The sequence below is a fragment of the Panthera pardus genome, unplaced genomic scaffold (assembly GCF_024362965.1).
Source record: "Panthera pardus isolate Hobbes unplaced genomic scaffold, ASM2436296v1 HiC_scaffold_10, whole genome shotgun sequence".
Lineage (NCBI taxonomy): Eukaryota > Metazoa > Chordata > Mammalia > Carnivora > Felidae > Panthera > Panthera pardus.
The window spans coordinates 69,306,043-69,331,364 of record NW_026526655.1 but is presented as its reverse complement, the minus strand read 5'-3'; the positions used below and the strand labels follow the sequence as shown (position 1 = coordinate 69,331,364).

Here is a 25,322-nt window from a genome sequence, read left to right as displayed (position 1 = left end):
AATTAAACTAAATACGACCTTATCGTTTACATCTCCAGCGTTTTGCCTCCCCTTTCTTTCTCCTAATTTAACAAATTCATGCATTAAATATTCATTGTGTGTGTGTCAAAGTGAAAGATACTGTCCTTGTCTTTGAGATGCTTATACAGTGGAGGAGAAAGACACATATACAGCTCAGACAAGAAAACCACCAGTTTCCATTCTTCCCATACACAGGGAAAATGGATCCCCACACCGCTAGCTTCATCACCTCCTTGAAGCTTTGCATCTATTTTTTTCCTGGTAGCCAATTGTCATCGTTTTACCTTAACTGGATCAGTTCCTCAATCATTATAGTGACTTTTACCTACATTTATACACAACTGTACTTGGTGAATTCTTCTACCGTATCAGAATTCTTCCTAGAGCAAATAAAAATAGCTATACTTTCTTAAATTAAATGATAAATTTGTAACAGTCAAAGGATAGAGATTGTCTGTCCTCCAGTATCAAAAAAAGAGAGTCCTTGAAAGGAGACAACATGTCTTGCTAAAAATAAAAATAAATATGCATGTCAAATCAATATTTCCCATATCCTAAACTGGGAATTTCTGGATCTATAATACTCACAAATTTTGACAAAAATTTATAGACGTCTCCCTGAACTTTCATTAATTTATTCAATATACATGTATTAAATAGGTATTTTATATACAAAGACAAGAAACGAGTTACTAGGCTTCCAGGAATTTATAACCTTGTAAAACAAATAATTCTTCTCATACCAAGGGAAGATTTCTAAATAAATTCTTAGTGGACACTAGCTTCTGTTTTCTCTGGGTCCCCTAATCTAGTAACTCACAAGAGCAAGTTTAATCTGACAGTTTTCAATGGTCAAAAAACTATTATATAGTTCAGTCAATATGAAACTAAAAGCTCCTTGAATATTGCAGTTACAAAAAAAGTATCATTCTAAATAATTCCAGTATGTCTTTACAAGGAGCAGTAACACTTTTAGGAGTTGTGTCCTACCAACATGAACTAAAGGTTTTGTCAAACGACAGTGAAAAAGGGGGGAGTGTGAATTGTGTTAACTTATGACTCAGAAATAAAATGAAACAGAAAGCACACAGAGAAACATAAATAAAAACCTCCTAAATCAAAACCAGAAACAGAAAGGGTAGAAATGAATCTTTTTATACATTTGAGATCATTCTTCATATTGTAGCTAGAATTACACTTTATCAGAATCAGTATTATCACAAGACAATACTTAGGATCCATCAATTCTGATTATCAGCATTTTATAGATGTTTAAAACTTTATTACTAACCATTCAGTTTTTAATGAGAAAATTGATTTGCAGTGAAATGCCTTTCATTAAAAACATAGTAGGGAAGAACAGAGTTTTTTTCCTCCTCAGAAAAAAAGCTGAAGTTTATACTAAACGGCTACCTACTCAAAGAATTTCATCTTGGGAAAAGGCTTATCTAAGTGGTGGTATTTGCCGCTGTTCTGTAACACTTACCCTGCAGGTAAGGTGGGAAACCTCAAGTGTCTTTTAACTTGGAGCCCTAAGATTTAGTGCCTCATGTACCACAAGCAAGGCTGTTCCCAAGATGGAATTGGCAAGTGGATGCTCCAGACTTGTCTGTAGTGAGAAGTCAAGTTGTAAGAAGATTCCTTTAAACACAAACCTAATAGAATATTGCCCTTATACCAACCTGTTTATCATAGAAAACTTGGAATACGAAAATATATTGAAAAAATTATGTATAATTCTACCGGCCTGAGATGAATGCTACAAATATTTTGGTGTCTCTTCGAGTCTCCTCATTTGTGAATGTGCACATATCTATTTACGTATAGCTTTAGAGTAATTTTTGTAAACATTATTTCAATGGTATTTAACAATGATAACTGATTTTTTGTAAACATCATTTTAATAGTAGCATAAGATTTCATATGTATGATATCTAACTTAACATTTTCTCATTTTTGAACATAACTTATCACCAGGCTTGACTGATATAACAGTGATAAACAGCACTGTACAGAAATTTATGCCACTCTTGAAATAATTTTCTTAACATATAATTTTTGAAAGATAATGAATATTTTAAAGACTTTAATGCATATCATCACATTCTTTGCTAGAAATACACTGCTCTCCTACTTTGTGTCCTCTACATCAGGGAGCATTACCGTTTTTTTTAAAAATACTAGTTTAATTAAAAAAGAAAATCTGTGTTGGTTTTTCTTTGATTAATAGTAAGTCTAATGTCACTTTGAGCTGTCTTGTACTTTTTATTTCATTGTCCTTGTATTTTACATAATGTTTTGAGTTTCTGAGATTACATTGTCATTAGGACTTGCTCTTTGTTGCGCAGAAGGCTTTCCTCTTATTGTCTACTATGCTTTCCTTTCTACTCACGTATTATCCTTTGAGAAGTCATTGAAAATTTGTGGTTCTGAGCTATAGAACAGAAATTGACTATAAATGGTTTCTACAACAAGAATAGCTTCCCCACTGAGTAATCAAATGGTATAAATAAAATGGCTATTAAAAGGAAAAAGATTGATAAAGAGAAAGGAAAAAAAAGAGAATATAAGATACAGAACCAGGGAGAAGAAAAGTAGAAAACATTTTCAGGAACAAAATGTTTATTGTTTTTGTTTATTTATTGACTTTGAAAGAGAGAGTGTGTGTGTGAGCTGGAGAGGGGTAGAGAGAAGGAGAGAGAGAGAGAGAGAGAGAGAGAGAGAGAGAGAGAATCCTAAACAGGGTCCACACTGCCAGCAGAGCCCAATATAAGGCTCAAACTAACGAACTGTGAGATCATGACCAGAGCAGAACTCTTGAGTCGGATGCTTAACCAACTGAGCCACCCAGGGGCCCCTGTTTACACTTTTTAAGCCATCAATATTGCATACCAGTCAACTCGAACTTCTTGGTGTCTGTTCATTTGTTGTTATACAACTCCATTCTCTATTTTTTTTAAACTACTACTAGTATACGTTAGTGGTGTAAGTTAACATACACTTACTTTGTACTGTCAGAAATAAACTGTAGATTGAAGCTGGTTTAGAATGGAGGTCAGGATTGTGGATACAAGAGTCAAGGGCCCAGGCATGGACTTGGGCATATCCCCGAACAATTATTTAGGTTCTCCGTGCCTGATTTTACCATAAGACTGTTGTGAAGATGACAGAGTGAACACATGGAATGTACATCAAACAACGCCTAGCTAATGATAAATACTTGATACATACTGGCTGTCAATGATTAGTAAAGCTGAGATCTTAGTAAAATAAGGTATGAATTTAGTGTTATCATTTATTTATTCAGCAGACATTTATTGAACATACACTACTCTCCAGACCCTGTGAGAAGTGCTAGGAAAATAACTGATACTTTCTTAATGAACCTGCTCATATGTCCCCTGGAGGAGGTTTACTATAGGCATCACATGAACACAACCCACATGCACAAACTCATGTCTAGGGAGGCCAATCCACTGATTAACACAAATGATCTGAGCCAAACCAGCTCCTCTCTGGGAAGTGTAATTAAAATAATGAAAGACTGACCCAATTATCTTTGCATGAAGAGTTGAAAGATATAATAAAAGATATATTGATTTAAAGACTGCATTTAGGACCAAGTACAAGTGAAAAGTGCTGGTAGGAGGGGTGAGGAGAGAGAGAACGAGAGGCAGAGGAAATAGAGGAAGAGAGAAAAGAAAGAGAAGACCGTGGATTTGCAGAGGGCAGATCAGGAAAGAGAAGAGAAAGATGACAGGACAGGAGACCATGGAGCCTCTGAACGAGAGTTGTCCAGGATTTAACAGTTCCTCATTTCCTTTCCATGGGATGTGGATGACACATTCGTAATATATGCCATAATATTTCACTTCATACTATTGGGTGACAATGAGATTGGCTCTCATATCCTCATCGTATCTGTTACTGTTTCATTCTCATTTCTACTTGAGATATCAAGGTGGGGTTTTGTTTCTCATTCGTCGAAGAACAAAAACTAAAGCAGTGCATAGTAGAGAAACATGAAGTAACTTGCTGATTTGGGAAAAGTATGGATGTGGGATCAGCTATTCTGCAAGAAGTTTTCTCTATGAACTCTCCCCTTCTGACAGTTACTATTTTCTTTCCCTCTCTCCCTGTTCTCAATGCTCTGTTGTTGGAACTGGAGTTGGGCCTTGGAGTCCAGTGTCCACCTGCCATCCCAGGCTCCATACATACAGGCTGAGTGAGTTATCATATAAGCGGGTCCCGGAATCTTTAAGATTATTCTGCTGTTCACTAAACAAGTATCACCGCTAGAGTACTCTCTTCTGGTGGCATAGGAAGTGGGAGACTGAATGTTGAACTTGAGACTAATCTCTGTTGCATGCGTTATATAAGCTAAGCATTATGTTAAGTACTTTATGTACACTTACTATATTATCTCGTTTTATTGTCCAGCAATCTTGTGAGGTCTGTATCATCATTTTGTAATGAAGAAAACTGACACTTATGAAAGTGCAACTTTCCAATGACCCTAAGGCCAGTAGCAGAGCCAAGATTTTTAATCAGAGCTAAGACACATGGCTTTGAGCAAATTCACAGCAGGATGTCATAAAGAAAATGGTACCAGGTACTTTATTTTGGTCCCTTGTGTGAAACAAGGTAGACTAGTAGCATAAATTGAATTAACACCAATTGCATTATCCTGCTGAATACAATACTGAGTTGAAGCAGATTTTAAAACACGAGTTTTCTAAGACTGGCTATTGTCATTTGTTAAAATTTTAAAAAGACTCACTTTGGCCTGCATACTGATCCTTTTTGGTATGCATTAGGTAAATGAATCATTAAACACAAATCCAATGTGTGCATTAAGAAAGATTTGAAGTAAAGAGTTTGGCAGTAAGCCTAACCTACTGCAAATTGCTTAAAAGAATAAACCAAAATGCATGAGAGACAGCAATGTACATGTACAGCATGACTCCATGCTCAGTGAGCCACCAGAATCCCCATCAAGGTGAAATCATGCTGCAAGTTAAATCATGTTTGCATGAGAGCTAAAAGATTAACAATTAAATAAATACCAAAGTCAGTGGTGTGGTAAAACATCAGAACGCAGAACCACTTAAAATACATGAAGCGTAAGAGGATACATGTCAAAAGAGACACAAAAGAGAAGATTAACAAAAAGTAACATTTTCAGGGAAACCTGGTATCAAAGTAGATGGGAATAAACACTGCTTTGCTTTGCTTCAGAATAACCTCAGGCATTCAGCCTTCTTTCTACTCTTCTAGTCACATATGGCTAATTGTAGGAAAGAGTTCTAAGAACAGACTAATGGTATGAGTAAGCATTTACCCCCTGCTCTTAATGTTTCCAGCAGAGGAACTTTTGGTAGCTTGACACTCTTGGCCTTTCGCCTTCTCTTAAGAAGCAATGCTTAAGATTGAATTTAACAAAAAAGTATTATAAGGTCCATTTATTTGCCAGCTAAGCCAAACTTGCCAGATCTGGTTTTCATTGGTAACAAAACTGACCCAGCCATTTGACTCTTGCATCTAGTCTAAGTCTCCATTAGTTTCTCAATCAGGTAGAAAAGAAAAGGTACACTTTTTTCTTTCCTGAAAGTTCAATAGCTAAGACTGATTATAGGGGTGTGGGTATAATATCTTATAATATCTTATAAATCTTTAAACTGTACATTATGACCACTCATGTATGTATAAAACCTATCCATTGACAACTACTATAAAAAGGTTGTTTGCGGGGCACCTGGGTGGCTCAGTTAAGCAGGTGACTTTTGGTTTCCACTCAGGTTATGATCTCCCAGTCATGAGTTCAAGCCCCGCATCAGACTCTGCGATCACAGCACAGAGCAGGTTGGACCCTCTACCTCCCTCTCTCTGCCTCTCCCCTGTTCACACACATACACTCTCTCTCTCTCAAGAATAAATAAATATTTAAAAAAAAATTTTAAGTTGTTTGCTTTATTTAATTTTGATTTTGGTATTTGATTTGTAGGTACTATGTAAAAAGGATATAGAATGACGAGTGAGGATTAAAAGGGCAAAGAGAGGAAAACAATCCTCTGGAGGAATTCTTGGGTGAGTAGGTAGGTGGCCGTGTCAATCTCATTATGCCCTGGGATGGCTGTAGAAAGACAAATGGTGAGGTTGAAGCATTTATTAAAAATAAAAATAAATGTGAAGTTGAAATACTAAGTTTTCAGATGAGAATAATCTGATCATATCCTATAATTCTATTAAAATTATACCAATTTCAACAAATAATTCTCTAATGCTAATGAATCATTTAAATTTATTCTTCAATGCCAAGGAAATTGATGTTATGCTAGAAAGTTTCCTACTTGGGCATGTACATGACAAATTGTCTATTAAGGAAGTATGAAAAAAAAGATGATTGAATACGAAGAAGAAAAAGGCCAAAGTCAAGCAAAGGGTTCACTTTTGACACAAATGAAAATGAAATCTAATGTAATGCAATACTTGCTATGACAGCCTAATTTCCATAGTATTTTAAAATATAATAACTTTGTGGACAATAACGATAGCTTAATATTGCTACAATTAGGTAATATGTCCCAATCCCAATGCTAACTGCAAGGCTTCTCAATTAGAACTCACCAAAATGCATCATTTTCCTTATGCTGGATAAGGAAACAGGATGGAAAAGGTCATTTTGTCAGTGTCACATGGTACAGTTGGGAGAGCTGGGACTCCAACCCAGGTCTCTCAGATCTCAAGCCTGTGACCTCTGTGCTATGCCACATTTAATGCCTTACACATTTCTAAAATAAATTTCTCCATCTTTTCTTCTACTGTTTTCCTTTCTCAATTCCCCATTTCTGCACTCATTCACCTGACTCCTCTGGATCAGCCTTGATGGAGTCCCACAATTGCATTCCATCAGCCCCCAAGTCTATGTCTACCCTCTCCTGCCTGTCCCACCCTGGGAGGTTCCCATCACTTCTTTCCTGCAACAGCAGCAGAAGCGCCCATACATTCATACTGCATGAACAACCTTGTTAATCTTGTTTACACATATATCATTGTTTTTTTAAATGTTTATATTTGAGAGACACAGAGAGAGTGTGTGAGCGGGGGAGGGGCAGAGAGCGAGAGGGCAGAGGATCTGAAGTGGGCTCTGTGCTGACAGCAGAAAGCCCAATGCAAGGCTCGAAATCACAAACCGTGAGATCATGACCGGAGCCGAAGTTGGACGCTTAACTGCCTGAGCCACCCAGGCACTCCTATATATATATGTGTGTGTGTGTGTGTGTGTGTGTGTGTATGTATACACACACACACACACACACACACATATATATATATAATATATATAGATATATAGATATATACATACATATGTATACACACACACACACACACACACATATATATATATAATACCATTATTATGTTCCACATAATCCATTTCATTTTGCTAACAACTTTCAACAACCCTTTTTTCCCTATAAGGAAAGGCAAACTATGAAGGATAGTTTTTTTTTCTGTAAAGGGTCAACCAGGAAATATTTTAGGCCATATGAATCACATGGTCTCTTGCAACTGTTCAACTCAGTTAATACAGTGCAAAAGCAGCCAGACAACAATCTGTCAATGTGAGCCACAGACTCACATAAGTGAGTGTGGTCCTATTCCAATAAAATTACACTTAGGAAAACAAGACAATGGGCCAGATTTGGCCCACAGACTATATAGTTTATCAGCTCCTGGTACAGGGTAAAATAAAAATAAGAACTTTCACTTGTTCTTCAGGGCCTTTATAAATTAATAAAGTAAAGTAAATACTGTTAATGAAACATTTAATTCAGCGCGCCAAATTGCTACGGGAAAGGCCTACTTCATAGCCTTTCTTTCATGGTCAAATGTCATGAAAGAATTATGTACACAAAATATTCACTTTTCCCTGTTCTAACCACCACCCTTCATTACATTCTGCAACCTTGCTTCTTTCACCCCCACTAATGTTGGTGACACTAAGAGTTTTATAGTTAGAACTGAGTTCATATACCAGCTTATTAGCTATTTGACCTTGGGTAATATATTTAATATCTTTGATTCTAGGTCTTTTCATCTGTAAAATGAGTATAGTAATAATATTGCTATCGTGAAGACTGAAATAAACAGTCACATAAAATGTAAAATAACATAGCCACAAGTATACATTGCAGATGATAATGAATGTTACCCCCCTTTTCTTCCCCCTCGCTCAAGTCACCATTAACAAATCTAACCCACAGCTTATGGGCTTTTTGAAACTTGATTCTTCTGATTTGACCATGTTGATCACTCTTTCTTGGAAATCTTCCAAGAGCACCTGCTATCACTCTGACTGCTCTTTCTCAGTCCTTTTGGCCAGCTCTCTTTTCTCTGCTTAGCTACCTATATAACCTTCCGCCCAAAGTGGGCTTTCTCTTGATTTTCTTAGGCCTGGCTCCTTCCTGCCATATGGACCTTACCCATCACATCCCAGAGAGGCTCCTGTGATAGCCTGATCCACATTAGCCCTATGTTACTGTCCCTCCCATCAACCTCTTTCAACTCTCTGCATAACCTTTGTCACTAACTGATATTTCCTTCTGGGTTTTATTTGTTTATTATCTCCCTCCACCAGAATGTAAACTTCAAGCACCCATTCATCACTCTTTCTCAAGCATTTAGAACATTAGCCGGTATATAGCAGGTGCTCAATAAGCACTTCTATAATTGTATCGACATCTGTATTCCCCTGGGTTCTGACCTTAGCCCATATGTCCCTGAGCAAAATGATCTACTCCCAGAACTTTGAGTACAAAAATGATTACAATCATGAACCGTTACCTCTCACCCCCAGAAACCTCCCTTCTTTTCTCCCTTCACTTTGACTGCTAATGCAGTTATTTTTCTAACTTGTAAATCTGATCTCTGAACATCTTGAATTAAAATCCTTCAGTGGTTCCTCACTGCTTGCAGAACAAAATGTAGATTCTTAAATTTATCAGACAAGATTCATCCCTCGTCTAACTTTCCAGTGCTCGTCTTATCACTTCTCCAGATAAAAAATATTAATGGTTTGCTAAACTTTTATTGAGTTCCTACTGTGAATACAAAGATTGAAAAAAAAACAGAAATGCTTCCTTCCCACAAAAAGGAGGCTTTGTAGAAAAAAATCTAACCCCAATAAATTAAAGGAGAAGAGAGTTTCTCTTTATTGGGAGCCTATTCGTTTCCTAGAACTGATCTCTGTACAGGTTCCGTATATTTTTTTCATTCAATTTTTATTGCAAAGAGATTGTTATTATTATGTTATTTATCTAATGAAGTAACTAATATGTAGTTTCTTAAGGTCAAGAATTTTATCTGTTTTATTCACTTCTGTTTGCCCAACACTGTAGTGGGGATGTGAGAGACTCTCCATAAGTATTCTTTAAATAAATGGAGAATTAGAGAAACTAATTGATTTGTAAGTATTACATGATCAAAAAGCCACATGTTGGGATACCAGTCAGGTTTACTTCAGACCCTTTACTTTTCATAATCATATACCATGAGGTTTGGGACTGTATATATTTTTTTCATCTTGTAATCAGTGCATGCATAGAACTTGGCACAGGAAAATAACTAGGAAATCTTCTTTAATAAATAAACTTGCAAGGTTCTTCCCTCATAGAATAGATACCAAAAAATATATTTTATAACATGATCTAAAATACTTCTTTCAAAATTATCAAATCATGTAAATGGATTGACAGAGAATAAATGGACATTTATTTATGTCACGTAACACTGATATTTTAGATACTCACATTTCAAACTAATACATATGCTATCAGACATCACTGCCCAACATGATATTCTAAGATAGACCCTTGTGTCTATTATAGAAGATTTATCCATGGAGTATGTGCATTTACTACTCTGCCCATTATTGACTCCATGATCCTGACGCCATGTCAGAGAGAAGCCCAATATTTTTTTCTGTTTCTGGAGGATTCAGCCTCCTCAGTAATTCAACTCAAATCTTAGTGCAACTCAGAAACTATTGCCATCTTCATTACCTATGTCAACTCTGTTTTAATTTACAATTCGCTGTTTTATTTTGCTGACCAAATTTATAGGAAAATATTTTTTTCAAAGCCATAATATGAATTTTAACACTAACAAAAGTGATAGCTTTTAAGAAAGGCTTAAACAACTGTTTTATACACATACACATTTTTTTTTCTCTAAAAAGCACTGAGTGTAGAACTGAATTGTTACATGTATGTTTCTTGCTATAATAACTTCTGAATAGTTACTCATACTGTTTTCCACTTCTTTTTTTTAACTTTTTTAAAAAATTTATTTTTGAGAGACAGCGAGAGAGCATGAATGGAGGAGAAGCAGAGAGAGAGGGAGACACAGAATCTAAAACAGGCTCCAGGCTCTGAGCTGTCAGCACAGAGACCAACACCGGGCTCGAACCCACAAACTGCAAGATCATGACCTGAGCTGAAGTCAGACGCTTAACCAACGGAGCCTCCCAGGCGCCCCTGTTTTCTACTTCTTAATCCAAAAGTCATTTTTACCTTCCTTCTACTAATCATTAACCCATCCTAATCCTTACTAACCTATAGCATCCAAACTGTTTTGGGTTCATGTGCCACCTGGTGGTAAGAATACTGTCTGAACCAACCATGTTCCTCCAAGGTCTCCATTTGCAGAGAAATTCTACATAACCGAGTGTCACTGTTGCCTTCTTTGCTTCTTTCTATATCTTAATTGCACCATAAATAAACTCCTTCTCAATGTACTCCTATAACCCTTTGGACCCTCTTCCTCTTTCCTTCTCAATTGCCTCCATTTCCTCAAGGTGTATGTCTGTTTTCTCCTTCCCTCTGTTGCAGTTGAGCATTTAAACAAGCGTCCGGGGGCACCTGGGTGGCTCAGTTGATTAAGCGTCCTACTTCAGCTCAGGTCATGGTCTTATGGTTCATGAGTTTGAGCTCCACATCAAGCTGTCTGCTGTCCACAGAGCCTACTTCAGATCCTCTGTCTCTTTCTCTCTGCCCCTCCCCCCCTAAAAAAATAAAATAAACATTTAAAAACACACACTCACACAAAACCCTTCTGGTGTATGGTTGATTAGCATATCAAGAGTGCTGGTGCAGGGCACCTGGGTGGCTCAGTTAGTTAAGCATCCTACCTCAGCTCAGGTCATGATCTCATGGTTGGTGAGTTCGAGCCCTAAGTCAGACTTTGTGCTGACAGCTCAGAGCCTGAAGCTTGCTTCGGATTCTGTGTCTCCCTCTCTCTCTGCCCCTCCCCTGCTTGCTCACTCACTCTCTCCTTCTCTCTCTCTCAGAAATAAATAAACATTAAAAAAAATTTTTTTTAATTTAAAGAGTGCTGGTGTTATTAATATATCCAAGGAGATGGAAAACATGAAGTCAAACTATGTGCTTATAAATTCATTCTGATAACAAACAACAAAAAAGTCTCTTCATTCCGTTTGCGGAAAAGTAATTCTTTTCCTTAGAGATAATAACAGTTAATAGAATTTCACTTATACATAGAAATATTATTTTCCTCCACAAAAATCATAACTCATTATTCAGACCTTCCTAGGCCTTGTTCATTCCCACAATAAATATTTTAGTGATGTTTTCACACAAGTACTCAAAGAACTGCCACATCCTTTTTAAGTGTTGCACAGTATTTCACTGTGTGGTTGTGCCTCACGTATGTGACAAGTTCTCCAATGAAGGATTTTTAGTTGTTTTTTTTTCCCCCCTATCTTTGGCTACTACAAAAAGTGATGCATTTTGCCAGTCTAGGTGGTTGTAAAATGAACACTTTGAAATCGTCACTGAGTCCTAAGGGTAAGGGCAGAAAATATTAAAATTTTGAGATAAAATGAAGATGAAAAGCCAGTACCCTAAACACAACTTTCAGACTCTGCAAAATCATTCTTATCTATACCCTTATCCTAACTGCATTAACTTTTCTCAAGCATAAACAAGTGTGGCCTCTATTTCTAACCTTATGTCTTTGTAAAAGGCTTTGCAGTTCTAAACAATTGACTTAGAACTTTTGGGAGAAAATGTATTTGTAAAGATAAGATTTCCTGCAGAAGACATTATTTGAACTAGTCATTAGACTAAAAATCTTATAAATTCACAATTTGAAAAGGGTACTGCTTCAAATGAATATGGTTTTCTTCCTTTTCAGAAATAGCTATTAGAACAGGTATCAGTCATGAATAAGGACTATAATAAACTGGTACAATGATGTTATATATTCTATTACCATCGTTGTTTAATTCATTTAAGAGATAAGTCAATAGAAATTATGCCATATGCTTAAACATACAGACACATACATTTACACTCTTAATCTGTATATTATAGACTCAGAATTTTATAGCTGCAAAGGAGGTTAAAGATACACCAGTTTTTTTTTAATTCTCTTTTAATGTTTATTTATTTTTGAGAGAGAGACAGAGTGTGAGTGGAGGAGGGGCAGAGAGAGAGGGAGACACAGAATCTAAAGCAGGCTCCAGGCTCCGTCTGAGCTGTCAGCATGGAGCCCAACACAGAGCTCGAACTCATGAACTGCGAGATCATGACCTGAGCCAAAGCTGGACACCCAACCGAGCCACCCAGGTGCTCACCCAAGATACGCTAGTTTAATATTCTCATTTTACACCTGAAGAAACAGAGAATGAGAGTGATGAAGTATTATAGACAAGGCATATATCCACGTTTATCAACAGTAATATTAATAATAGCATGGATTCAATGTGTGCTTATGTCTTTGGCATTGTTAAATGTTTTATGTGTATTCACCCATCTGGTCCCCATAAAGATAGACTCTATTATTATCTATTATTATTTAAACAGGTGAGGCTTAGGGAAATAAAAAGAAATCAGAATTTGAAGCTGCTTTAAGTGGTAAGACAAGAGACTGAATTTGGGTTGCTTATTAATCCTAATTTACATAGTTATTAAGTCCCTCTGTTTATTAATTAAATCCACATGTTTATGAACAATCAACATTATTTATGCACACTCTCCTGACCTGGGCAAATGGAAACAATTCAATGTGGCAGGAGAGAATGAAGAAGATAAAATTTGGATTGAAGGTGGAAAAAATGAAAGCAGTGGAAGGGAAGAGATCACTGAGGTAACAAGTAAAGACATTTTAGCATTTAACTAGACAAAATTTTCTGCCAAAAACATGTTTTGAGTACGAGGTCCTTAAAGATTAATGATTACACAGTCAAATGTAAGAAATCAACAGATAAATCTAGACAGTTGGTTTTGAACTGTTTTTCCTCTAAGTCTCCAAGCCCAAGCTTTTAAAATATCAGGGGGATCAGTTAGAAAAGTGATTAACTTAAGGCTTTGGGAGGAAAGCAAATTTCTTATCATGACCGAGAATTTTCATTTGTGAGTGGCTGTTTCAAAACCCTGCAAAGGTGGAAATTTAGATAGCTAGGTAAATTCCACAAATATTCCTAAATGTTGCAAGTCTCATCTCACTGAGATGAAAGTCAGAATGAAAAACTAACTGGAATTTTGATTTTTCTAGCATTAATTTTGACATATGGCATCTAAAATTACTCTTTGCATTTGTAACGCAAAACCCCTGCACAATCCTTGTGAATGACCAAACAATTTTGTGACTGATTGTTTCATTGAAAAGATTCAACAAATACTTGTGCAGTTGCTGCTGGCATATCTGTTCGTCATGTGCCAGGTACAGCAGTAAATAATATAGACAACACTTTCTGTCCTCATGGAGCTTACTTTCTAGTGTGGGAGAAAAGATACCACACAAAATTGATATGGAATATATATAGTTTGTTAGATAGTGGAAAGGACAATGGGAAAAAATAAATCAAGAAAGATAAGTAGGGAGTCAGGGGTACAGTTTTAAATAAAATAGTCCTGGTATTTAAAAAAAAAAACAAAAAGAGGTGATAGGATGAGTCATGTGAATATTTTGGGGAAAAGCATTTTGGGAACAGCAAATGCACAGGCACTAAGGCAGGAGCACGTCAGATATTTTCAAGGAAACGTGAGGGGGCCAGCCAGGGTAGCTGTAGCTGAGGGAGGGGAAGAGAGAAGGCTGGAGGTAAGATCAGTAAAAACATGAGGAGTTCATCTTCAAAGCCTTTTAGGTCATTGTAAGGACGTTGGCTTTACCACTGAGGAAAAAACAAAGCCACTGGAGAGATTTAATGAAGAAAACATCCAAGAAATACATCCAAGCTGTAAGAACAACAATGATTCCAAGTGTTTCTATTACATTATTCTGAGAAGAGAATAAAGTCAAATAGCTTCAGAAGGAGACTGAACAGCCTTCACCATGGCCAGCAACGGAATCAGCATCCATAATATGCGTTATGGAACATGTGATGGTTTATTTTTTTTAATTTTTTAAATGTTTATTTATTTTTTGAGGGAGAGAGAGAGAGCATGAACAGCAGAAGGGCAGAAAGAGAGGGAGACAGAATCCAAAGCAGGCTTGCTCTCAGCTGTGAGCAGAGAGCCCGACGCAGGGCTTAAACTCACGAACCACAAGTTCATGACCTCAGCCAAAGTCGGATGCTCAACCATCTATCTGAGCCACCCAGGTGCCCCAAACATGTGATGGTTGAAACTGCGTATCTGGTTAAGTTGGAAACTGTTTCCAAACTCCCCTTCCCTGTATGATTGCCACTCTGGTTGGCCAGAAGGGGAGCTTACGTGGAATTTGGAAGGGGAAAGTAGAGCAGTCCAGGAGTCATTACTAGGTGAGGGTCACCGTCATCAGATGCTACGATTGACAGGTGCAGAGGTACCTGGCAGGTTACAGCCTGTCCTAACTCTCCTCCACTACATCTAGCATCTTCCTTGCTGTTGACCCTTTTAATCCAACAGTGGGCCACAACCAGGCACTTCATTGTGGAAATACAGAGGTGGCAATTTATCAGAGGCAACATTTGCCTAAAGACTCACATGCAAGCTTCTTCTTGGCGGTCCAACTTGGTAGCAGGAAGTGTGTGCTTTTTCTGATTGATTGCTTCTCTGATGATCAAACTCTCATTTCTGACCTTCACTTCCATGGCTCCTCTCACAGTAATGTAAGGTCTAATTTCTTTGATCAATTCCTTATCCCTTAACACTCATAAGTGACCACTCATTAGTGGACTTTCTTGATCCAGTCCATTTACAGAAAATTATCCATTTGCTTCAACATTTGATAAGCTTAGCATTTACTGGCAAATTTTGGAAAATTGTAAAATAAACATGTATCCTGCACAGGATGTGTTGGCTTAGGCCAATGATGTTGTGAGATATTTTCAGGAAGGCTTTATTGTAGCAGACAGAATATTGATTTCATAGCCTGATCCAAAGTTTAAGAATAACATCTAATCCTAACTTCTGCTTCCGAATGGTGTCAATTTGGAAAATGAGAGCAGATGTTGACAGAGATGTATTTGCCAGTCTGATGCCTCAGCAAACACTGTGAAGGGAAGGCAACGTAAGACTAGATTGAATAAATATCCTCTTTTAAATTTATTTTACCAATCCCTTTAGCTGTATCCCCCAAAGGTGACATCTCTAAGATGATGAATACAAAAAAGTGTTGTCATTAAAACTCAGCAAAGTTCTTACACCTTTTACTCACAGCCTTGAACATGAGATACCTACATTAAAGAGAATTTTTCTGCATGTTTCAGTTTGAAATGTAAATGAATGTCTGACTTATTCATCAGTAATTCCAGACTTCAGAGTTTCTTCTTTCTAAACGTACTGAGTGCATTCCAGTTGCAGCTCAAAGAGCTAATAACTACTATGTCTGAGTAAAACAAATGTTGATATCCTTTGGGGAAAAAAAAAACAAGTTTGAGAAATTGCCTTGATTTTTATTCAAGCAAAACTCCCATTTAGTCTGAATTTACATTGTTGCTACAATTTGCATTTTGTGAAATGCGGACTGCTTGTAGAACAGCCGTGGAACTCTTCAGCAAATTAAAGATTTAAAAAAAGAGCCATCCCTCAATGCTACTAATACAAAGTTAACAAGAATTTATTGAGCTACTATACATTACAGATTCTCTATTACATTGTTTTATTTAATCCTCTCGACCATTCTGTGGTCTGGTTTTACAGAATATGGAGGTTCTGAGAGATCAGTTTGCCCACATTCTTAGCATCAATGAGTGGCAGAGCCACTCTGTAGACACTGGCCTATTAACTACAGATTAGCACTCCTTTCTTCAAGCTCTGTATGTTCGGTATGGAAATAACAATACTGACCCCAATATTTTATTTCTTTCTCATTATCATTACCAGGATATGTTCATTCTCCTATTGTCAATTATATAGCCACTGACTTGAGCACCGAATAATTAACTTTTAGTTGAGTGGCTTTGTGTTTAATTTTATTCAAATATTTCCATCAAGTAGTAGAAAACAGCTTAAGCGTGAGGATGCCAGAGCCACTCCTTGTCATACCTGGCAACATAAGGCAAATGACTCTCTGAGTTTCATTGTTCGCATCCACAAAAAGAGCAGGCAGATCACCTTACCCTAGGATTGTAGTGACAGTCAAATGTAGTCAGGTATTCAATAAACATGAGATTCCCTTCCTTTCCTAAAAACTCCATAGGCGGCACTAGTTGTTCTGGATAATTTCAGTACATACTTCAGGGAAAAAGGTGTCTTTGGCAACGCTGCCCTGTATTACCAACAGCGATATTTCAGAAGCTTTGAATTGAGAATGGAGTTCAGTCTGGGCCAGTGGGATAGAATGTCTTTTAACTGCTGGTTAACCTCCACAGTATTATGACCAGCCCACAGAAGGAGGAGAGCAGGATGAGGAAAGCTGGTGAGGTTGGTTTGGAGACAGTCACAGTCTCCTAGACCTCTTCCAATTAGTGCTACCAATCTGCCAGGAACAGCTGACATGGGCCCAATGAGAATAGGTTCCGTTGTGCAAAGAGTCTGCACTACTTCCTCATTTTCTTTTATTTTTACAAATCCATCTAAAATACTGTCATCTATACATATATTTCACTTTTGAAAGAAAATATTTGCTTGTCATGAAACAGCATAAATCAAGAAACACCAGGGTTTTTAAGTGCTATGAATCACATTTAGCCTGAAACAAATACCCAAGTTAGCAATATTTGTTCTTAAGATTGATGACTTTAAATATAACACTTTAATAAAACCCATACTCTTCTATTAACATCTTACCCTATCATTGTAGCTCCTGCTTCTATGGTCGTTTTTAGTATATTCCCTCCATGTCTTATTTTCTATCAAAAGTTTTTCAACAGTTCACTGCTTTATTGATTTGTGATCATAATTTGCTGTTGGCTAGTTATCCTGACTTTCTTCACTGAAGTTTTTGCAGTCATTTAAATGTGACTTTCTCAACATTCAAGTAAGGGAGTTAAAAAGGAAGCTTTTCTCCATTTTGGATTTTCTATTTTTCTGGAGTGTTTGTTATGTAGGGGGAGAAGTGAGTGGGATTGTTGTTTTAGTTGTTGTTTTTGTTTATTAGTTGTTGATTTGTTTGGTTCTTTTGGACCACTTTCTCAGGAAAGAGTCTGAGACCAGTGTTGCTTAGAATTTGGAACCCCCTGAATATGGGCATTAATTTGAGACTGCACCACTTTAATTGGGCTATTAATTTTCCAATAATTTAACCAGCCCCTGTTTTTAATGGCTCTGAAAACCTCTACTAAAACTAGTAATATGAGCCAATATTCACAGAGTACCTACTATGTGCTGGGCACTATTCGATGAGCTTGATTATCACCTTTTACTTACTACAACCTCAGAAAAAACAAAAACAAAAACAAAAACAGAGATAAAGCTGTCACCCATCCAAGGGCACACAAGGATATAAAATCCAAAGTGGTCCTAGAGCCAGGATTTGGACCCTGGGAGTGTGGTTTCAGAACTCTCATGCTTCTATCAGGAACAAAGCAAGCTTAAAAACCCATGTGGTTTTTATAGATTGTTTCAGTAAATGTTGGTATATTGTTTTTGAAAGTGCTGTGAAAAAAGTATATTTATAATAAAGTATTTTTATATTACATTTTCATTCTAAGTAAGAATTCCAAATACAAGCTACTGTTAACATCAGTGCACCTGAATTTATCAACACGAAGTACCTTAATTTTAAGAATTATCCAGATGTTCAACTTTTTAATCTGAATGATGAAAATAAGTTACTTGTTTTTTATCTCAAAATTTGCAGGAATATTTTCAGAAATTAAAAAAAGTAGTCTTTATTCTGGATGGAAATTTTATGGTAAAATAAAGAAATAAAGCTAGATGGATGAATGGCTAACTGGCTAGCAGAGAGAGAAACAGAAAGAAAGGAAGGGAAGGGAAGGGAAAAGAAAAAGAAAAGGAAAGAAAAGGAAAGGAAAGAAGAAAAGAGAAAAGAAAAGAAGAGAGAAGAAAAAAGAAAAGAGAAAAGAAAAGAAGAAAAAATAAAAAAGAAAAGGAAAAGAAAAAGAAAAGAAAAGAAAGGAGGAAGAGAGGGAGGGAGTAAAAAAGAGAAGGAAAGAAGGAGAAGGAAGGAAGGAAGGAAGGAAGGAAGGAAGGAAGGAAGGAAGGAAGGAAGGAAGAAGGAAAAAGTAAAGATGGGGAAAGGAGAAGGAAGGATTTGGCTGCTTATCTGTCAGGGGCTAACTCAGACATATTATATCATATACCTGATATCTGACATATGTGCATGTAAAATCACTCCATGTTCTTTGCCTATAAGCAACAAGTACAATGCAGACAGTATCACCTTTTTCTCCCCTCCTCTAACACAACTCCACTCCTTGCTGGTCTAGAAAGATTGTGAAGAGGGACACCTGGGTGGCTCAGTTGGTTAAGCATTCAACTCTTGATCTCGGCTCAGATCACGATCTTGGGGTTTGTGGGATAGAGTCCCACATCAGTTGGGCTCTGTGCTGACATCACAGAGCCTGCTTGGGATTCTCTCTCTCCCTCTCTCTCTGCCCCTTGTCCACTCGCACTTGCTCTCTTGCTCTCTCAAATAAATACAAATAAAAAGAAAAAAGAAGATTGTAAGAAACACAGGAGAAAATGTTACAGCTGTGGCGCTCATACATTAATTGCCAGGGTGATCTCCACAAGTATGTAACCACTGTCCTTATAATGTTTTCTCTCTCTTTTTCTCTCTCATACTCTGAAGTCTACTTCCATTGCCCATATGAAAAAAGAGTCTCAGGGAAGTTTTTACTTGAATGAATTGCCTAAAGTTGCTGTACTAATTAGACTTACCAAACCAACTTTTATTGTATCATTTATGTGTTCCTATTATTAGTACATGATAATGCCTTTCAAAAAGCCGAACTTCAAACTACAGTATGACTTAAGTCTTAGAAGAATTTGACATAGAAAAATGGCCTTATTAATATGTATAGAAACACATTAATTTTATTTCTTGATATCCTGTGGTTTTAATAGTTTTAAAGGTTTTAATTCATAACCTTGAGTAAAATACATATCAGAGCTAGCGAAATTACATTCTGTATTTTTTCTTCTTAAGTTATTCATTGCGCTTTCAGCTATTTTGCCCAGTCAGTAATTAAGAACATCGTTTAGTTTTTAATATCACTTAAATGAATAAGTAACCACAAAATCTATATACTTGGACAGTTAACTCATTTCATAGATAAAAAAGGACTTATTAATTAGCTTCAAATTAAGGTTTGCCTTGCATATTATCAATAATTTAATATTATATGATCAGTAATTAGATAATACAATTACTTTCTATTAGAATCTTTTTTATCATTACAAAATTTAGTGGATAGATTGGAATGAAATTGTTTAAAACTTTACACTTTCAGGAGGGTTTGGTCACCAAGGAGGAGAGAGAAAAGAAGGAAGGAGCAACAACAGTTACAAGGAATCTAGACCACACCAGTGTGTTTCACATTTCTTATTTTGGTTCCAGGGGCACTTTTTTTTTTTCCAAAGGAATATCCCACTCAGATGGTTAAAGTAAGGTGAAATCAGTCCTGAGGGCATCGTCCCATCATTGGCTCATAGCAATTCTTGAGTCCTATTATCAGGACCCAAAATTTGTATTCACTGCTATCTCTGAAAATATACCATTCCAAATCTAGCACATGAGAAGAATGTCAGAGAAGCTGCACATTCAGATTGTGACACTGAAGGTTCCTCGGGTCACACTGAGATGCATTTGAAACCTCCATAGAACAGAGACCATCTCTCGTCACTTAATCTTGAGATGTGCCCAGAGCAGGAGTTTATGTCTGTGGGATTCATCAACAATTTAAGATAATAATTGTGAACTCCTTGCTCTGACTGGTTCCATTGCTACAGTGAAAGAGGAGAGCATCCTGTGTCCTACTTATGAACACATCTAAGACACAGGGTCACGCACATCAGGACATGTGAAATTCTATAATAAGTTAGCTTTTTAAAAAGTTGTTTTTACATACCATGAATGACAAAAAAAAAAAAAAAAAAGAGCTCAGGTACCAGAATCAAAGAAGGTAGGGTCTGAATCTCATATCTACCGCTGATCAGTGTCACAACACTGGGTAAGTTATTCAATCTTTCTAAATCTTAGTGATCGTATCTGTAAAATGGGTATAATAATCTGAACTTCAAAGCATTCTTGAGAGGACTGAATGTGTTAATGCACATAAGGTGCCAAGACAAAGCCCGGCACATAAAAAGCAGCAAGCCAACACTGTTTGACAAGGAGACCTTCCCATTGATATTGAGTGAACCAGAAGTCAACTGGGATTATGATAGTTTGTCCAGTGAGATACTCTGCCATCTATCTCAGGTGAGCTTAGTGGGCTCAAGCACCTACATAATGATAGCAGATTTAGAGGTTTTCTCCTCATGTCATCCAGGTAACATAGCTGACCTAAGGTCATAGATTCTTGTCTTAGATAATGTAAGACATATGATAGAAAAACAATTAAATCAATAAATAATAAAATACAATACGTGATAGCATTTCCCATCTTTTCTTATCAGAAAAATATTTCTGAGGACAGGTACTACCTGTGGTTCCTTAGCAGTAGCAGTTTTGTATAGCGTATTCTATCTTATGTTTACCATGGCACACGTGTGAACATCTAACAAGCCATGGTTCCTATGCATTAGCAACTGCAGGGTATCTAAGAGATAAGGTAAGAGAGCTGTAGCTTTGATAAAATAAACTGTGTTTGTGTTTGTTTCATACTCATCACTCAGGACTTTTTAAAAAACTTGTTTTTATTTAATCATGTTTTATTTTTAATTTTTTAAAAATCTCTTTGCATGTGAAGTTGCAGCAGGAGATAGGAGATGAGAAAATATCTTCTCCTCTGACCTGACTTAATCTCCTATCAATTATATAGGTAGCCTTCCACGCTTAAAGCTCTGAGACACGTGCCACAAGGAGACATAGATATTTAGCACGCACACTCACCCAGTTGGATTACAATCTAGTTGAAGGATGGTGGGGCTATATGGCAAGTACATAATTATAAAGCATAATATGGTAAATTCTCATCTGTTGGAAACACAGAAGTTTGATACACCTTAATCTCTCACAACTAATGACCACCAATAACTGTAATCTTTTGCTATGAACTTGGATTTAGTCTCAGAAATTCCCAACACGATGGTCTGTTAAACCAACATTTGATCAGAGTCAATTGTCTATTTAGTGTTCTTACATTATGATGTTGGTGATTCTCGCTGGAAAACACATGAGTTACCTAAAGAGAACTGATCCCTTCATTAGTAGTTATTAGGATATAAGCACATTTGATTTGAACAAAGATGTCTAACATTACTCAGCAGAAAACAAGAGTTGTCATAGGGATGGAGAACTAATGTATCTTCAGGGGCCAAGTGATTATTATAAATGAGTGTAATGGGCTGGAAGGAAAACAAGACTGACTGGTCTGGGGCTACAGCAGATCAGACACAGGGGCATTCAGACAAAATACTATCAAGAACAAAATGAAAGCAAATTGAAGGAATATTTGGACTATTTTTAGTGTATGGGCCAGAGTTGCAAACCCCTGGTCTGCAACATAAATGTCAATGGTATGGGAATGTGTTGTTAATGTGATCTCTAAAATGATAGCACAGTGGGCAGCACTGACCAACAGGCGTCTGTGAGCACCAGAGGCAAGTTCACCATTTTGCTTAAAGCAGGGCCTGATGCGCCTGGGTGGCTCAGTTGGTTAAGCATCTGGTTTCAGCTCAGGTCATGATCTCAGGGTCCAGTCCGTGAGTTCAAGCCCCACGTCAGGCTCTGTGCTGACAGCTCAGAGCCTGGAGCCTGCTTCTGATTCTGTGTCTCCCTCTCTCTCTACTCCTCCCCCACTTGCCCTCTGTCTCTCTCTGTCTCTCAAAAATGAATAAAGGTTAAAGCAGGGCCTGACTGCACTAAGGCTCTTGACTAGACAGGCGGGCCAAGTTATATCTCTGGAAATTCAGCAAAGGTTAGAGAGAGATATTATGGGTTTATGTAAATCAATCAGATGTCTGGAAATTTGAATTGTTGCATTAGCTGTTTATAGTGGCCCATTTCTAAATTAAAAAGGAGACTTATTTGGATCTTTTTTCCTACTTGACTGATTAAAGAAAAGTGTGATAATGACAAGAATAATACTTATTATAATATGAATTCGGCACTCCTTAAAGAAATACAAGTTTATCTGCTTTCAGTAAATGAAAAACAAAGGTAAGAAGCTTTGTCCCTTGTGCCCTATATATATACTATATATAGATATAGATAAAGTTTACAGCACTTTCCTATTTTATATAATAGAAACTTCTTTTCTAGAAACAAAGTAATTTCACAACAAAACAAAAATGGATGATCCTAAGGCTTTTGCAAATTTACATTATTTTTTCCTGTGAATTTTTTCTCCTAGAGAATTTTTTTCTTTTTTTTTTCTCTTTTTTTTTCTCCCAGAGAATTTCTGAAGTACTGTGGAGCTAACACTTTTGGAAAGAATTTCAAACAAGACAATTTTTGACAAAGCTTTCATGTGCATTATAATCAGAATAAATATAGTCAGATTCTTAAAGAGACACACATGAATTTTAGAAAAATATACATAGATATTTCAAAGTCTTCATTGTGCATTCTATTTATTATATGATATAATCTTGAACAACTTTCTAGGATTCGTTTTCTATGAATGCTTTGTTTCCCTAGTAGGGGAATATAATGACAGATCAAATCTGAATACATAATAGTTGAAATATTGGCTCAAACCAAAACAATCAGCAACATATATTGAACCCTCTTATGTCTAAGATGCTGTCACTTTCTAAAAAAATAGGCAGTATGAATAAATCTTCCATACAATTAAAAATATATATATATATTATCTTAAAATCATTTTTAAGATTCAAAAATAGAAGAGGGTCCCACAGAATGTACTAATGAGAAAGGTAAAACAATCTTTGCACTATCTTATTTTTCCTTATTAAGTGCTTAAAATGTACCAGGCACTACACTGTAAATGAAAAGTGGTCCCCACCCATAGGAGCTCACGATAATGGAGATGGAAATATAAACAATAATTATAATGTTGCTGTGAGAGACCAGACACCCTGTTTTTTATATATATATATATATATATATATATATATATATATATATATATATGTAAGAACATTTAATATGAGAAATATCCTCAAAAATAATTAAGCATACAATACAGTACTATTACCTATGGGCCCGATATTGTACAGTAGATCTCTAGAACTTATACATCTTGCACAACTGAAACGTTATACTTGTTCATTTTTCCGTTCCCCACTCACAACCTCAGGCCCTGGCAATCACAATTCTACTCTCTGTTTCTATGAGTGTGACTAATGTGGATATTTCATATAAGTAGAATCATGGAGCATTTGTCCTTCTGTGACTGGCTTATTTCCCTTAGCATAATTTCCTCAAAGTTAGTTCATGTTGTCACATATTGTAGGATTTCCTTCTTCTTCTTTTTTTTTTTTAAGTTTCTCTTTATTTTGAGATAGAGTGTGCACGTGAGTGGGGGAGGGACTGAGAGAGAGGGAGAGAGAATCCCAAGCAGGCTTTGTGCTGTCAGCACAGAGCCGGATGCAGGGCTCCATCTCATAAACTGAACCATGAGATCATGACCTGAACCCAAATCAAGAGTCAGACGCTTAACAAACTGCGCCACCCAGGCGCCCCGGGATTTCCTTCTTTTAAAGGTTGAATAATATTCCATTTCATCTATATACTACATTTTCTCAACCCATCCAGCTACTAGTGAATATTTAGGTTTTTCCACATCTTGGTGATTGAATAATGCTACAATGAACGTGGGAATACAAATATCTCTCTGAGATCCTGATTTCAATTCTTTTGGATAAATATCCAGAAGTGGAATTGCTGAATCATAGGTAGTTCTATTTTCAGTTTTTTGAGGAACTTCCATACTGTTTTCCATAGTGGCTGTACCAATTTATATTCCCACCAACAGTGCACGATGGTTCCAACTTATTCACGTCTCTACCAACTGTTATCTTTTGGGTTTTTGATACTGGCCAATATTCTTGGTTTGCTTTTCTTATTTAAAAAAAAAAAAAAAGTCTCGTTCCCAATGAATGACAGAGGATTTCTGTATCTCAAATTCCAGAAATATAAAAGAATTTTCAACGGTCTCTTATTTAGCAAAAGTACAACTGAAAGAAATGAGAATAATAGACTTTTTGAAAGACATTCTTGCTGGAAATTCTCAGTTTTGTCTTTGAAATAAAACAAAGAGTTGATTTTTAATGCTTGTTGGTGATTTTCATTGATGAACCCTTATAAAAAATGAGCTCTCTCAGGAGGTTTGTTGTTGGATTGTATTTGAGCAGAGTTAGTTATGTATCTATCACCAAAGACCCTCTGGTTGAAGACTCATTGAAGAAATGTCTTTTATTTTTTCAGTAGCAAGGACAGCTTTGCTTCCCCAAAGAAACAGATGTTTTCTCCTTTTTAACTGGCCCTTTCCACATTTTCCTTAAGCTGTCAAGAAATTCAGTGCCAAATTCAATGCTCAAATATAGTAATTGTGGGGTCTGAATGCTGTATATATTGTGTATTTTTTTCCTCCATAAATATTCCCTTTAACTTTTGGAAAAAAGTAACATTCTTTTTTAATTTCAGGAAAAAATATTTTATTATTGTATTGCATATATATTCTCTGTTAAATGACATGAAGCATAAGGAATAATCAATGGATTAATATTTTTTAAAGATTAGGTAAACACTGATATAAT

The 25,322-nt window shown here is 36.5% G+C and overlaps 1 protein-coding gene and 1 long non-coding RNA gene across 7 annotated transcripts in view; one reads left to right on the top strand and one right to left on the bottom strand.

Annotated features, from left to right (window-relative positions):
• The window catches only part of KCNH7 (potassium voltage-gated channel subfamily H member 7), a 478,227-nt gene that overhangs the window by 410,034 nt on the left and 42,871 nt on the right, over positions 1–25,322 (bottom strand). The window lies entirely within an intron of this gene.
• Positions 13,088–25,322, top strand: part of LOC109272070 (uncharacterized) — a 28,536-nt gene continuing 16,301 nt past the window's right edge. The window contains exon 1 of the long non-coding RNA XR_002082256.2: positions 13,088–13,191. This is a non-coding gene — a long non-coding RNA (uncharacterized LOC109272070). The remainder of the gene's footprint in view (positions 13,192–25,322) is intronic.